Consider the following 14,578-nt stretch of genomic DNA (forward strand, 5'->3'; position numbering starts at 1 on the left):
AAATAACTGCTTGTCTTAAATTAGTAATAAGAATGAGGGAACATCATGACTATATTGTTATATAGTGGCCATTTTATTACATACAGTGTATCTGGAAAGTATTCACAGCGCTTCACTTTTTCCACATTTTGTTATGTTACAGCCTTATTCCAAAATGGAATAAATAAATTTTTGTCCTTAAAATTCTACACACAATACCCCATAATGACCACGTGTAAAAAGTTTTTTTGAGATTTTTACAAATTTAATTAAAAAAAAAACCTAAGAAATCATAACTATTCACATCATTTGCTAAATACTTTGTTGATGCACATTTGACAGCAATTACAGCCTCAAGTCTTTTTGAATATGATGCCACAAGCTTGGCACACCTATCTTTGGGCATTTTCACCCATTCCTCTTTGCAGTACCTCTCAAGCTCCATCAGTTTGGATGGGAAGCGTCGGTGCACAGCCTTTTTCAGATCTCTCCAGAGATGGTCAATCGGATTCAAGTCTGGGCTCTGGCTGGGCCACTCAAGGACATTCACAGAGTTTTCCTGAAGCCACTCCTTTGATATTGTCCTGCTGAAAGATGAACCGTCGTCCCAGTCTGAGGTCAAGAGCGCTCTGGAGCAGGTTTTCATCCAGGATGTCTCTGTACATTGCCGCATTCATCTTTCCCTCTATCCTGACTAGTCTCCCAGTTCCTGCTGCTGAAAAACATCCCCACAGCTTGATGCTTCACTGTAGGGATGGTGTTGGCCTGGCGATGAGCGGTGCCTGGTTTCCTCCAAACATAATGCCTGGCATTGACGCTAAAGAGTTCAATCTTTTATTTCTTATGGTCTGAGAGTCCTATAGTTGTATTTTAGCAAACTCCAAGCTGGTTGCCATGTGCTTTGGCTTCCACCTGGCCACTCTACCATACAGGCCTGATTGGTGGATTGCTGCAGAGATTATTGTCCTTCTGGAAGGTTCTCTTCTCTCTACAGAGGAATGCTGTAGCTCTGACAGAGTGACCATCGGGTTCTTGGTCATCACCCTGACTAGGGCCCTTCTCCCACAATCGCTCAGTTTAGATGGCCGGCCAACTCTAAGAAGAGTCCTGCTGGTTCTGAACTTCTTCTATTTACGGATGATGGAGGCCACTGTGCTCATTGGGACCTTCAAAGCAGCAGATATTTTTCTGTACCCTTCACCTGATTTGTGCCTTGAGACAATCCTGTCTTGGAGGTCTACTTGGACTTCATGTTTGGTTTGTGCTCTGACATGCACTGTCAAGTGTGGGCCCTTATACAGACAGGTGTATGCCTTTCAAAATCATGTCCAAACAACTGAATTTATCACAGGTAGACTCCAATTAAGCTGTAGGAACATCTCAAGGATGATCAGTGGAAACAGGATGCACTGTTGCTCAATTTTGAGCTTCATGGCAAAGGCTGTGAATACTTATGTACATGTGATTTCTTAGTGTGTTTTTTTTATTAAATTTGCAAAAATCTAAAAAAACTTTTTACACGTTGTCATTATGGGGTATTGTGTGTAGAATTTTGAGGACAAAAAAGAATTTATTCAATTTTGGAATAAGGCTGTAACATAACAAAATGTGGAAAAAGTGAAGCATTGTGAATACTTTCCGGATGCACTGTACAACTTTCTGCCACTATGTAGGACCACCCTTTACCCCTTTGCCCCCAGAACAGCCCCCAGAGTTCTTTGTGAAATGGATTCACCAAGGTGCTAGAAACAGTCTTTTGAGATTCTGGTCCATCTAGACAGTACAGTAAGGTGGGTAATAAGTGGTCCCCCAGCTGTTGTAGAACTACACATCCCTGCATGCCCTGCCATACTTTTGCTATTTGGCCATGCTAAACCTGTTGCAAGGCATGCTGGGATTTGTAGTTCAACAACAGCTGGAGGGCCGCTTATTGCCCACTCCTGCAGTAGAGCATTAGTTTGAAGCACAGACCAGCTGATCAGGGGAGGGAGGTCACAGAGCAGTATTCTGGCGATCAGCAGAATGGAGTCACAGGGGAGCTAACCAGATTACCGATCACCGGTCCGCTGGGTGCAGTGTTTTTTTTTCTTTAAATATATATTTTTTACTGTAATCAGCTTATGGTCCATTTAAATACAAAGGCTGATCACAGGAGCTGACTCCTAGCTCTGCTCTGCCTGTCAAAGCAGACGAGGAGTCGGTGAAACAGAGGAAAGCTATAATGATGCGATCTACAGGTGGCATTATTATTAGCACAAGGCTTCCCCAGTTATTAGTTTACAATTTAAATTTAGGAAATCTGAGCAGATCCCATTACAATTATGGGAAATGAGATCTGCTTCCTAAAAAAAATTCATAATTAGGACTTGGAGGAGAATTTTGCGAATTCTCCTACAATTGCCATTAAGTACATTTAGGTGAAACTAAAATAATGTGGAAGGGTGTGAAATCAGCCATCAGTTAGTGTTGAGCTAGGACACTCCAGCCTCCCAATTCTAACAGTTTCAGACATTTTAAATTTGATATCTGCAGTGGTCACTATTTCCTGTAAATGCCAGGGGGGCTGGCGCCAACACCACCCACCAGCACAGTCTAGTTGGGCTAACTAGCAGTCACCCGTATCATTGGCTACAACTCACCAAGCAGTGCTTAGCCTATTTGGTTTTACAACTGTATTGCTGTAAAGTATTAAAATTAGAATGCATTTAATATGTTTGCCAGTAGACAACATATAATTACTGTTCAAGTGATTTAAATATATGAAATGTTTTCAAAGAGCTTCATACAGAGGGACAATGCCAACAATTGCAAATCCTTGAGTAATTAGTTAGTGGAGTATTGACATGCTGTAAGAGCTTCATTCTTGCCATCTGCCCTGAGGCCTCTTGACAGGTTTCCCAGGTGTACCGGTACATTGATGCCCAATTCTTTCAGATTCATGCAAATATTCTGTTGTTTAATTATAACAGTTATTGATGGATATACATATTACATGTATTGCAGCATTTCCTTTTTACCAAAGTAAAACCGAGAACTGGGCTAAATTATACCTGATGACTGTGGGCGGAGCCCTAGTGTAGGTCAGGTGTTTACGGTAGCCTGGTAAGTTTTAGTGGGTGCTTCTTGTGTTTAACTTTTATCAGGTTCTGGCTTTTGGCCCAAAGCCTCTTTGATGTGTGAATCTTCCCCACCCTCCCTGGCTGAATTTTGGTAGTTGTTTTTTTGTATGTTGTTGGCTATTTTATGGAGGGGAAAAAAGGCAGGTCATCAAATGCAATGTTTTCATTTTGGGTGCACTCAATTTCATTGATTATTTAGTTGGCTGACGGGTGGCTAGTCATGATAGAAGGTTGAGTTGATACCCTCTTTGTGTTGTGCTTGTTTTGCTGTTTAGCACCCTTAGTGGTATCTGTCTACAAAACATGTTGTTGTTTGTGGTGCATTCATGGGTTGCACTGACTCTGGCCATCCCTTTTCTTTGCTATACAGTCTTCCCTTTTAGTTTAAATTTATGATTTAAAATAAACAACTAACATTTTTCTACCAAAATTAGTGTCTCCGTGACTTTATTTTAGAGGTATAAGGTTTTATGTTATACTGAGCATATATGAAGCACAACAGCCATTAGAAGGTTTATAAATTTTTTTAGACAAATTTTATTAAGAGGAAGAGAGGCAGTAAAAAGATGACCTGCACAGATGTCCAAATATGAAAAAGCCACAACAAAAGTACAAGTAAGACCAACGAGTGGTCAAATACACGTATCAACAGACCAATACATGTGTCCACAATTTAACAGCCTCGACCAATTTTTATATAAAACAGCAACAGAAAAGAAGAAAAGAAATATAGAATGTAAAGAGGAGAGATGTGAAGAGAAAAAGAAGGGAAGGAGGGAGAGGGGATAAACTTAGCTGAACCATCTACACAGGATGACAAAGGGTGGTAGTCACATAGGTCCTGGCCTAGTTCAGAAAAATCAGTTAAAGGCAGGGGGGTCCTGAAAGTGGGATGACCAGGGTTCCCATATCTTAGTAAAGCTCTTAGATGAAATCGTAGAATACTAGTTATTTTTTCAATAGAATGAATGTGCCAAATTTAAGATCTTACCAATGGCTGGAGCCTCCGTTTTCTTACACACCTAGAGGGGACATAATACCACTTGTAAAACAATTTATAAGCATTCTCTTTTATATGCACACAGATAGAACTAGAGGCAACATTAGAGTATACTGTATGTCGTCCCAGTCTTCAATATTTAAGGCTTCCCCTAAGTCAGCCTCCCAAGCCCTGTCATGAGAGCCTCTCTCCTCGGGACAAAAAGGCATTGGTACTGTGTACAGCGTGGAGATAAGCTCTTTGGTGCTTGCTCCCCCGCAGAGGCTAAGGTCTCAACTCTAGTGAGAGGTCTATTATTAAGACATGAAGTGATTGTGGAGTGAAAGTGCCAAATTTGCTAATATTGATAAAAAGATTTGTGAGGAATGGAAAATTTGGTACAAATATCTGAGAATATCTGAGAATGTAGGGAAGGAAGAATTTTGAGTTATATCATTCAAAACAATACGATTCCGCTATTTTGCCAGCATGTGAAAGCAGTTGGATTACAGCCCGGTCAGTAATCAGGATTGTTGAAAAATGGGATCAAAGGACTAGGATGTGGGGCAATATTATGGTGGCGATTAGCAAAGTCCCAAATATCTAAAGTATGTGAGATAACAGGGTGTTATAGGGCTGCTTTGAGACGTGCCAACCTGGGGAGCCACAGCAAAGAGGAAATGGAATGCAGTTTCAGAGCATTTTATTCAATTGCTACCCACACCCTCTCAGTTTTGGGTCTAGTCCACAGCACGCATTGCTCTAGCCTGACAGCCATATAATAGGATTTAAAGTTTGGCACCCCTAGGCCACATCTAGATGTGCGTCTCTGCAGCATGTCCCTTCTCACCCAAGGGCGTTATTTTGACCATATGAATTGAGAGGTAATTTATTGTAAATGTTTAAAAAACATAAGGAGGTACCCTTATTGGAAGAGTTTAAAATAAATATAACAGTCTGGGCAGCAGATTCATTTTAACTGCATTAATTTGGCAGATTCAGGAAATGTAACAGCCTCTCCAGTTCTTGAGATCCTTCTTAAATTGTGCTAACAATTTTGGATAATTAACCTGGCAGAGCTGCTGATAATTCTTGGCAATAAAAATACCCAGATATGTAATTTGACGTCTATTCCATTGAAAGGTGTATGTGTTCTCCAACATACATTTAGCGTCTTGGGAGATATAGAAGTCAATTACTTCAGTTTTTTGCATATTCAGTTTGCAACCAGAAAGGGTGCCGTATTCCTCTATTTCCCGGAATAGGTGGGGAATCGAGTGAACTGGGTCAGAGGTAGGACGTCGTCCGCATATAGCACTATTTTATATTCAACAGACCATGATGTCCTTTATGTTTGGGTTAGTTTGTTTCCACACCACTAATGGTTCTATCATCAGGGCAAATATGAGGGGGGATAATGGACATTCCTATCACTTCTCATTGGAGACAGGAAAGGGGGGAAGATGACCCCATTGGCCAACACTGATGCCATAGAGCTACCATACAAAGCTGCAACTCCTTGATGAAACCAACCATTCTAAACATAAAAGACCACATAATTTGATCAAATGCTTTTTCGGCATCCAACCCCAGGACTATTGCAAGTAGCTTCTGGCTGTGAATCATATGTATAAGGTTGATTTTCCACTTTGTGTTATAAAGAGCTTGGTGACCAGGTATAAAGCCAACCTGATTGGGGTGGACCAGTCAAGGAAGCAAAGGGCCAAGAGCTTTGCATATATTTTAATATCCATTGTTAAACAAGGAGATGGGCCTATAATTGGAAGCCAACCCTTAATCCTAACCTGGTTTTGGTATGACAACTATGCTGGCCAATGAGGTCAAAGAATCAAGGGATGTACCATCCAGGAGCCCATTAAAGAAAGATTTAAAGAATGGAGTGGCAAATTTCTTATAGTACTGAGGAGTGAACTCAACTGGGCTGGGGGCCTCGGATGTCTTGAGTCCTTTAATGGCACAAGAATCTCCTCCTCAGTGAAGTCTGCAGTTAGCTCTAATAATTGTTGCACAGTGATGTACGGGAGTAAATTGTCAAAAAAGAAAGTGGATAGTGAGGGAGAGTCTGGGTGTATCTGAGTACGCGAGGGTGCGAGAAGATTATTAAGGTCTTTATAATAGTTATAAAACTTGGATACTATCTTCTCAGGGTCATAAGTGGTGTAATCCAGTGTGGCGTATCTTAGGTTTATGGATCAGTCCCGACGCTCTCTCTTGCCTGAGTTTTCTCGCTAGGACAGAGTCTGCCTTATCGGCTTTATAAAATTTTGCCCAATCTAAGCAAAAGTAAAGTGTTCAGTCTACCCCTAAGAGCATTAATATGAGCAAGCAAAGCAGGTCAGGGGTGCTGCTTATGCTAAGACAAAAATTGGAAAATCTTGTTCTCCACAGTGAAGATTTCGATTTGGGCCTTCTTCTTGAGATAGGCCACTTGGCTAATAAATCTACCCTTTGTCATGGCTTTATGGGCCTTCCTAATAATTCCCTGCGAGATCTCGATGGATGAGTTGATCTGAAAATATTCGGAAATGGCAGACTTGATTTCTCACAAAGTGAAAGGATCCACTAAGAGAGTGTCATCAAGTCACCAAGACCGGGACCTGCGAGTGGGATTAAAAAAAAATAGTCTGAATATAGGTTCCTGCATCGTCCGTCCTGGCTGCCAGGTTCTTCTTATAAAAAATGAAACAAAGGTAGATCCATGCCATGAAATCTGAGATGGTCTAAAAAGTATAAAATAGAACCGATCTATCATGGCTATAGGGGAATTGGAAACTTTAGAGGTACGCTACGTAAACTAACAATTCTTACAGAGATGAAACTAAAGAAGCATCTGTGCAGAATATATCAGACTGCTGGAAAAATAAGAACGACCAAACAATGGAGAAGTGTAATAAACGATATGTCAAAGGATACAAGAATATAATACCATCCATGTTGAGATCATAAAATAAGTGAAACCTTTCATATGAGTGTTAAAACATCATATAGAGCACAGTTCTGTCATGTGCAATGAGAGTAGAACAGTGGCATCGACTCAGTTATTGAAGAAATAAACAAAGCCAGCCGGAATGATGAGATGATTCAGGGTGGAGGAGAGTCGTCGTCTCGACTCCTGCACACTGTTGTCCACTCCACGTTGGGGGGATGATGTCTTTGCGGTTTGGGAGACAGGTTTATACATTTTTATTGAAAAAATGTTATGCACTATTTAGTAAGTTAATTGACATTGGATACCTATCCAGATAGGATCTTGAGTGTTTAGCAGTCTAATTATATGGTTTCCAAGAACGGTATTCAAGGTATTTGCATTTTGATTCAAGTAAGATAACGAGAATGCTGAAAGTAAACCATGAAAGACAAGTTTAAAAAAAAAAAAAAAGTTTAACCTTTGCTTAACTGGTCCTGAAATCCCATTTTATGCTACAACTAAGCTATTTTAGCAATTATATGTTCTACGTTATACATTAGACTAATGCTTTCTAATTTAGCCAGCTTTACAAAAATAAGGAAATTATAAACCTTACACAGGGACAAGGAGATTTACTAAAAGAACAAATTGCATGTAATGTGCTGTGGTTTGTAGTTTAGGCCAAACTGATCAGTAAAACGACATATAAAACATCTAGTTTTACTTTTTTACATTGTGCAAGAGCCCAGTGCTCCATCGTGAACAAGAAACTGCTCCTAATTGTTGGCTCATCTTTAAAGTGCTGCATTAGATTTGATCATATTTCTCTGTTACTCACCAGCCAGGGGATCCAGGACGAGCTCAATGTTATTCATCATTGGGCCAGTCAGCCCTACTGTATGCGTGGGGGACCAATCATGTTAGCAGAGCTGCTGACAGCTCTGCCGGGCCCCGGTACTGGGTGGTGGCGTGGCCAACTCAGGGAGGAAGCCAACTCGGAGAGGCATGGAGAGAGAGAAGTAGGGGGGACTGCAACAGGCCTGAGTAAAGAGTACCTGCTCCCCCCTCAATTTAAATAAGGAATATATTCATTCACTGTCTCCAGTACTACTGGCACCGATATGGCATTTCTCCAGCATTTGCTACTTTGTTTGACTACGTTTTGAAAAACAGGAATATATTTTTATGTTTCTGTCCTGCATTAAGTATGTCATATTTATTTGCAATTACATACTCACACATACACTACTAGATAGTCTGGTGTGTATCTGTGATATTCACACTTCCCCTACTTTTCTGTTATGACTAAAGTAACTTTCAGATGTTTTACAATGGAACTGCCTCATTCCAGCTGGCTGCTAAGTACAAAACTATTCCATTTATTTATTTTTATGTTCGCCTAATGACGAAATAGAACCGGTTATCATCTAGCATATCAATGTTTTATTCATATTGTCTGCTTTCTCCGTTATGTTACAATTTCAGTGTAAACCTAAAGACTACTTGATTTAATAAATCTTTTCTTGTAAATCTATTAACCAAATACAAGCAAGCACATGTAACAATTAAGGGCCTGATTCAGCAAGGATCGCAATTGCAAAGTTGCAAGCAAGGAAGCTTTGCAAATGCGATCCTTGCAATAATGCAAATGCAGCAAGAGGTGTATGACACCCTCTGCTGCATTTGCGATCCCAGCACTGTGACGGAGGTCGCAGGCTGGGATCACCATCGCGGCCATCAGTCGCGATGCTGGACGGTGCCGGGCGGCCCAGAAGACTGAGTACATCCATGCAGTCTCTGGGCTGGCGACTCTTGGAAAACGGAGCTGAAACACCCCATTTTAGGGAACACCAGGCCGCCCCCGCACCGCCCCTTAAATGGGCTTGTGTGCGATTGAGCAGGACCCATTCTGCACACTCACAGAATAGGTCCTGCACACGCGCAGATTCCCGATAATCGGGAATCTTCGTTCAGCAGTGCACTAGCGTGCATCTAAGTGCCTGGTTGCATACATCTACCAGCAGACCACAAAAATCCACTTTGTATTAAAGCGCACGTTCAGAACGGTGCAGAATTCTGAGTTCTGCATAACTTGCGGCGAGTTATATTCAGCAAGCGCAGGCATCATTATTACAGCACCAAACACTTCATTCCACATTCATGCTGTTATGATCTTTTCATACTTTTAAGATATAAAACTATTTTTACTATAACGAATTTTAGACTGGCACATCCTATGTTTGTAACAAGCATACCATTTGGATACTAATTAATTCAAGGTGAAATCCTTACTTTGACAAGGTTTTTACTTAAAATGAATACAGTACACATGGACTGTACTGCCTGTTTGCACCTCAGATAAAAACATGATGACCAGGCCATTCTTCAGTACAGTATAACTGTATTCCCAAGTGTAGGTCAGGTGTTTACGGTAGCCTGGTAAGTTTTAGTGGGTGCTTCTTGTGTTTAACTTTTATCAGGCTCTGGCTTTTGGGCCAAAGCCTCTTTGATGTGTGAATCTTCCCCACCCTCCCTGGCTGAATTTTGGTAGTTGTTTTTTTGTATGTTGTTGGCTATTTTATGGAGGGGAAAAAAGGCAGGTCATCAAATGCAATGTTTTAATTTTGGGTGCACTCAATTTCATTGATTATTTAGTTGGCTGACGGGTGGCTAGTCATGATAGAAGGTTGAGTTGATACCCTCTTTGTGTTGTGCTTATTTTGCTGTTTAGCACCCTTAGTGGTATCTGTCTACAAAACATGTTGTTGTTTGTGGTGCATTCATGGGTTGCACTGACTCTGGCCATCCCTTTTCTTTGCTATACAGTCTTCCCTTTTAGTTTAAATTTATGATTTAAAATAAACAACTAACATTTTTCTACCAAAATTAGTGTCTCCGTGACTTTATTTTAGAGGTATAAGGTTTTATGTTATACTGAGCATATATGAAGCACAACAGCCATTAGAAGGTTTATAAATTTTTTTAGACAAATTTTATTAAGAGGAAGAGAGGCAGTAAAAAGATGACCTGCACAGATGTCCAAATATGAAAAAGCCACAACAAAAGTACAAGTAAGACCAACGAGTGGTCAAATACACGTATCAACAGACCAATACATGTGTCCACAATTTAACAGCCTCGACCAATTTTTATATAAAACAGCAACAGAAAAGAAGAAAAGAAATATAGAATGTAAAGAGGAGAGATGTGAAGAGAAAAAGAAGGGAAGGAGGGAGAGGGGATAAACTTAGCTGAACCATCTACACAGGATGACAAAGGGTGGTAGTCACATAGGTCCTGGCCTAGTTCAGAAAAATCAGTTAAAGGCAGGGGGGTCCTGAAAGTGGGATGACCAGGGTTCCCATATCTTAGTAAAGCTCTTAGATGAAATCGTAGAATACTAGTTATTTTTTCAATAGAATGAATGTGCCAAATTTAAGATCTTACCAATGGCTGGAGCCTCCGTTTTCTTACACACCTAGAGGGGACATAATACCACTTGTAAAACAATTTATAAGCATTCTCTTTTATATGCACACAGATAGAACTAGAGGCAACATTAGAGTATACTGTATGTCGTCCCAGTCTTCAATATTTAAGGCTTCCCCTAAGTCAGCCTCCCAAGCCCTGTCATGAGAGCCTCTCTCCTCGGGACAAAAAGGCATTGGTACTGTGTACAGCGTGGAGATAAGCTCTTTGGTGCTTGCTCCCCCGCAGAGGCTAAGGTCTCAACTCTAGTGAGAGGTCTATTATTAAGACATGAAGTGATTGTGGAGTGAAAGTGCCAAATTTGCTAATATTGATAAAAAGATTTGTGAGGAATGGAAAATTTGGTACAAATATCTGAGAATATCTGAGAATGTAGGGAAGGAAGAATTTTGAGTTATATCATTCAAAACAATACGATTCCGCTATTTTGCCAGCATGTGAAAGCAGTTGGATTACAGCCCGGTCAGTAATCAGGATTGTTGAAAAATGGGATCAAAGGACTAGGATGTGGGGCAATATTATGGTGGCGATTAGCAAAGTCCCAAATATCTAAAGTATGTGAGATAACAGGGTGTTATAGGGCTGCTTTGAGACGTGCCAACCTGGGGAGCCACAGCAAAGAGGAAATGGAATGCAGTTTCAGAGCATTTTATTCAATTGCTACCCACACCCTCTCAGTTTTGGGTCTAGTCCACAGCACGCATTGCTCTAGCCTGACAGCCATATAATAGGATTTAAAGTTTGGCACCCCTAGGCCACATCTAGATGTGCGTCTCTGCAGCATGTCCCTTCTCACCCAAGGGCGTTATTTTGACCATATGAATTGAGAGGTAATTTATTGTAAATGTTTAAAAAACATAAGGAGGTACCCTTATTGGAAGAGTTTAAAATAAATATAACAGTCTGGGCAGCAGATTCATTTTAACTGCATTAATTTGGCAGATTCAGGAAATGTAACAGCCTCTCCAGTTCTTGAGATCCTTCTTAAATTGTGCTAACAATTTTGGATAATTAACCTGGCAGAGCTGCTGATAATTCTTGGCAATAAAAATACCCAGATATGTAATTTGACGTCTATTCCATTGAAAGGTGTATGTGTTCTCCAACATACATTTAGCGTCTTGGGAGCTATAGAAGTCAATTACTTCAGTTTTTTGCATATTCAGTTTGCAACCAGAAAGGGTGCCGTATTCCTCTATTTCCCGGAATAGGTGGGGAATCGAGTGAACTGGGTCAGAGGTAGGACGTCGTCCGCATATAGCACTATTTTATATTCAACAGACCATGATGTCCTTTATGTTTGGGTTAGTTTGTTTCCACACCACTAATGGTTCTATCATCAGGGCAAATATGAGGGGGGATAATGGACATTCCTATCACTTCTCATTGGAGACAGGAAAGGGGGGAAGATGACCCCATTGGCCAACACTGATGCCATAGAGCTACCATACAAAGCTGCAACTCCTTGATGAAACCAACCATTCTAAACATAAAAGACCACATAATTTGATCAAATGCTTTTTCGGCATCCAACCCCAGGACTATTGCAAGTAGCTTCTGGCTGTGAATCATATGTATAAGGTTGATTTTCCACTTTGTGTTATAAAGAGCTTGGTGACCAGGTATAAAGCCAACCTGATTGGGGTGGACCAGTCAAGGAAGCAAAGGGCCAAGAGCTTTGCATATATTTTAATATCCATTGTTAAACAAGGAAATCTCTTAAGTGTGTACCCAGCATAACTTACAGCCCTCATCTCCCTCCTGTCTCTTCATGAGGTTCCATATCTACCATGCCTTCCCCTTGATCTGGCTCTGAATGGCTGTATGCAAGACCTCTAGGCACTAAAGGCACAATTTCACACTACCTCCCCTGTTCCATTCAATACATAACCATACTCACATGCTTTTGACCAAGTCTTGGGCACAATATTTGTGTGCAGCGGGGCTTGCCGGAGGTTTTTCAGACACCCTGGTTGGCCATTCTGACACTGACTATTTGTACTTTATTTCACAAGCTCTAATTTAAGGACAGCTACTAAACACTAATTTACAAAAAATAGACTGCAGAGAGGAGGGGGGAGTTACCTTAAAGGGAGGTCAGCAATACAAAGCTGTGGAGGACAAAATGATGGCTCCTCAAGTTAAAGTTCCTTTTCAGAGCTACTGTCTGGAGTGTCACTTACCTTATATCTTCACCAAGTGTGACTGTATAAAAGATCTGCTGCTATTTTTGGGACCTGTGGCATGGAGGGTCAGAGCAAGCAAGGAAGTACCTATCCATATCTGCAATGCTACACTACTGCCCCCCAACCCCTCCCCAAGGTCACGGTGCCCTAGGCAGCTGCCTGGTGGAAGAGTGGCCCTGTGAGGGGTGTGACAATAGGCAGGTCCGGAGAAAGCTGAGCCCTGCTACTTTTCAGGGGTGTGGCCTAATATTGGGAAGCATGGCCACGTCCTCCTTAGAGAAAAAACTAGAAAAAAATATTTGCGTCACTAAGGAGCAAATCCAGGGGGGGGGCACGATCAATGTGATCGCTCCGACCCACCCCCACACAAGCAGAGGAGACTACTGCACAGTGGCAGCACCTCCCTGGCTTCACTGCAGTACACAGAAGCATGTGCTGGGCTGGGGAGAGAGGCTGCTGCTGCTGACAGGTAAAAGGGTTAAGGCCGCGTACCCTGGTCCCCGCCAGGCCTCTCCACCAAGCCCGGCCCTGGGTAATTAGTACCCACCCCATACACAACCTATCGCAACCCCTGATAGTAGGCTTGAATCCATACATATACTGGCATAAGCATATATTTGTTAATCTAGCACTTGCGGGTGCATTGTGTCCATTATCTATTTTAATGTTTTTAAAAGCAAGGGTTCCTGGTAACAAAAGATGTATTTTGTGGTTGTGTAAACCATCAATCCCACTCCTTATGCTCTCATTTTCCACTTCTCACTTTTTTGTCTTAACAATGTTGTTTCAAGTCAGAAGGTCTACAAAAGGCTAAACATGTTTGTAATTATTACCTGCCATAAGTATTGGAATGCTAAGAGCGGTGTTTACAGGAAGCATTCTATAGAAGGATAAATGTCACTTGAGTTGATGGGTTGAGAAAAGCAGCAGCCTTGATAATTACAATATGCAAGACACTAAAAAACCTGTCTTGTTGCAATCATCATTTATCTATCTGCATAGCAACCTGCAGTCTGCCACCTTTTCCGTCATGAATACTCTAGTTTTACACTACTTATGTGCTCTTGCAACATTTGTGCACGTATGTGTTTATGTAAATAAGAGCTATAATTAGATACTTTAGTGCCCTGTGTGAGAAAGATTTTTGTAGAACTGCACAACTATTGCTAATCAGCTCATCATTCCGCCAGCTATTAGCTGTATTTGTGTATAACGCGCCACAAATAATTATCTCTGTTTATTCCCCCAACACAAGCATTGTCTAATTTTGACATTCCATAAAATTAATACATGCATAGTATAACACAATAAAACATAATTTTGTCATATTGGAAAATCATAATTATACATAGTACTATAGTCATTGCGAGATTCAATTAGAAATGTCAATCCGCGGTACTCGCTGTACAGTTACTTGACTTACTACAGAAAGCGATCTGGGAGAAGTGAATGATAAAGTGGAGAAACCATTCTGGACCACAAAAAAGTGACAACTGAGTTAGCAGAACCATATAGAAGGCTGTCAGAGTCCATGAAGAAAGTACTGGAGGTTCCTAAAGGTATCAGCATTTTGGGGTACAGAAAAATGTCTGTAAAGTGATTTTTCAGTGTTTTAAATTTAATAACATTTTGCAAAAAGTTGGAAAAAACGCTTTTAGCTCCCATCAGTGCAGCACCTCCCCATACCTGCTAATATCATTATCCAGCTGTTTAGAGAAATTCACCTGAAAACTGACATGTCTCTATTGGCCAAATGAATTTATTTCCACCCCTCCAAGTGCGTGATTATTCATTAGAAGGGGTGTACCAGGGGTTCTGTGTCCCGACATTTTTACCTTACAAATACAATAAAGATCGTCCCTACCTTTTCACCTGCTCAGGGAGGTGCGCATAAAAA

The sequence above is a fragment of the Taudactylus pleione genome, unplaced genomic scaffold (genome assembly GCF_031769625.1).
Source record: "Taudactylus pleione unplaced genomic scaffold, aTauple2 ptg000283l, whole genome shotgun sequence".
NCBI classification, from domain to species: Eukaryota; Metazoa; Chordata; class Amphibia; order Anura; family Myobatrachidae; genus Taudactylus; species Taudactylus pleione.